This window comes from Stegastes partitus, unplaced genomic scaffold, assembly GCF_000690725.1.
Source record: "Stegastes partitus isolate 25-593 unplaced genomic scaffold, Stegastes_partitus-1.0.2 Scaffold1424, whole genome shotgun sequence".
In the NCBI taxonomy this organism is placed as follows: Eukaryota; Metazoa; Chordata; class Actinopteri; family Pomacentridae; genus Stegastes; species Stegastes partitus.
The window spans coordinates 88,702-90,707 of record NW_007579155.1 but is presented as its reverse complement, the minus strand read 5'-3'; the positions used below and the strand labels follow the sequence as shown (position 1 = coordinate 90,707).

At 44.7% G+C, this 2,006-nt stretch overlaps 1 protein-coding gene across 1 annotated transcript in view; it reads left to right on the top strand.

Annotated features, from left to right (window-relative positions):
• The first annotated feature begins 295 nt into the window (after positions 1-295).
• Positions 296-2,006, top strand: part of ddr2l (discoidin domain receptor family, member 2, like) — a 41,483-nt gene continuing 39,772 nt past the window's right edge. Inside the window, exon 1 of the mRNA XM_008299490.1 lies at positions 296-542. The gene's annotated coding sequence lies outside the window, so the exon portion shown is untranslated. The remainder of the gene's footprint in view (positions 543-2,006) is intronic.

Sequence of the window (2,006 nt, the reverse complement as noted above, 5' to 3'; positions counted from 1 at the left end):
GGGTCTCAGATGGACCAGGCCTCCGTTTCTTCACCATGTTTTCTGTGAACGTTTCTGCAGAACCGCGTGTTTCAGGCTTTAAATGTCCTGTTCTAACATCATTCAACACTTTAAAGCCTCTCTGGTGTTTCCTTGATGCAGATTAAACCTGAAAGTTCTTCAGTCTGGGTCCGGGTCTGGTTCTGGGTCTGGTTCTGGGTCTGTGCGTCCTCCAGCTTTACGCGTTTCCTCCAAGTTCTCAGATGTCAGACCTCCTCCTCTTCCTCCTCCTCTTCCTCCTCCTCCTCCTGCTCTTCGGAAACGGGATGTGATGTAAACACACAGAACTTTTTCCTTTTTTTTTTCTCGTCCTTGTGTCTCTGGAGTTTGCAGAACTTCTTCCATCGCTGTCGGAGAACCAGAACCCGAACCAGAGCAGGAGATAAAAACATCTGGGAGATAAACGTCTCGCTTTTTCCTCCGCCATGATCCTCTGAAGGGGCCTGCGGAGCTTCTCAGCCGGACTGGACGCGCCGAGCCTCGGATCGGACCGGAGCGGACAGGTACGGGGCGCGCGGCCGAGGGAGGGCGCGGGCGGAGCGGGCAGAGCGGCGCGCAGGAGCCGCCGGAGGCTCCGGAGGCTCCGCAGAGGCCTGCTGGAGCTCCGAGGTCCGGAAACCAGACCGAGTGTCCCGGACTGGAGCCTCAGAGCCACGGAAGCGTGTTTAGGGTCATAGAGGAGGTTTTATTGGAGGAAATAATCAGTAAAATGATTAAAACAGACTGAAGGAGACAAAACAGCCTGTTTGGTGGTTCAGTCTGTTTGTGGCTCGTTTTCATCTCTGCGTCCAAATAATGTGCAAAACAATGAAAAAGTGAAACAGAATGAACTAAATAGATGTTAAATAACCAGCCAGAGGTTCAAAGTGGGTCAGAGAGGCACCAAATGAAGATAAATGGAGTCAGAACAGCAGCAAAGACCTGAAACAACCAGAACAGAGATGAAAACTACCAGAGACAGATCCAGCATCATGCAAACACAAGCAGAGACTCACAGAACAGCCTCCATCACACAAAAAACAACCAGAAACAGTTGGAAACATGTGAAAAAGTGACACAAAATCAACTAAAATGGACATAAAGCAGCTGCAAAAACCCACAAAACAACCATCAAGAGGTTAAAACTGAGTCAGAGAGGCACCAAATGAAGATAAATGGAGTCAAAACAACAACAAAGACACTAAAACAACCAGAAAAGAGACGAAAACGAACACAAAAATCAATGCAAACAACAGCAGAGACGCAGAAAACACAAAGAACAAGTGAAAACCAGTAAAAAAGTGACACAAAATGAACTGAAATAGACATAAAACTGCTGCAAAAACACACAAAACAACCAACAAAACATTAAAACAGACTCAAAGACACACTAAGGATCTGTTGAGGCCTTTTTGTTTGTCGTTTGTTGTTGTTTTTTGGTCGTTTTGTATCGTCTGTGTNAAGGTGAATAGATGATGGATGGACTGTGAGGCTCTGCTGCCACCTGCTGGATGAAACATGCAAACACATTGTTTAAGTAGATCTACTCGAGTACTCGAGTACTGTGGCAGGATTACCAGTATTTCACTCTGACCCTCCCTCCTGTTTGGTTCTTTTGGTTCTTGTTGTGCCAGTTTGGGTGAAACTAGTTTTATCGTTTTGTCTCTTCAGGATTCTGGTTTATAAACACAGCAGCTGTACAGACTCACACAGAGACCAGAGCTGATCAAACTGGTGGAGTTTACACTGATTTACAGGTTTTAAACCAGTTTGACACTTTTTCTGGTTGTTTTTGTTTTTGTGTTTTAAGTCTTTGTGTCTGTTTTCATCAGGTTGCGTCTCTCTGGTTTTCTTTGTGAGTCTTTGCATTCATCTTGTATTAATTTGTGTCATTTTGCATCATTTTTATTCCTTTTTAATCAGTTTGTTGTGTCTTTGCAGCCACTTTGTATCTAGTTTTGGTCTTTTTCTGTGTCTTTTATCTGTTT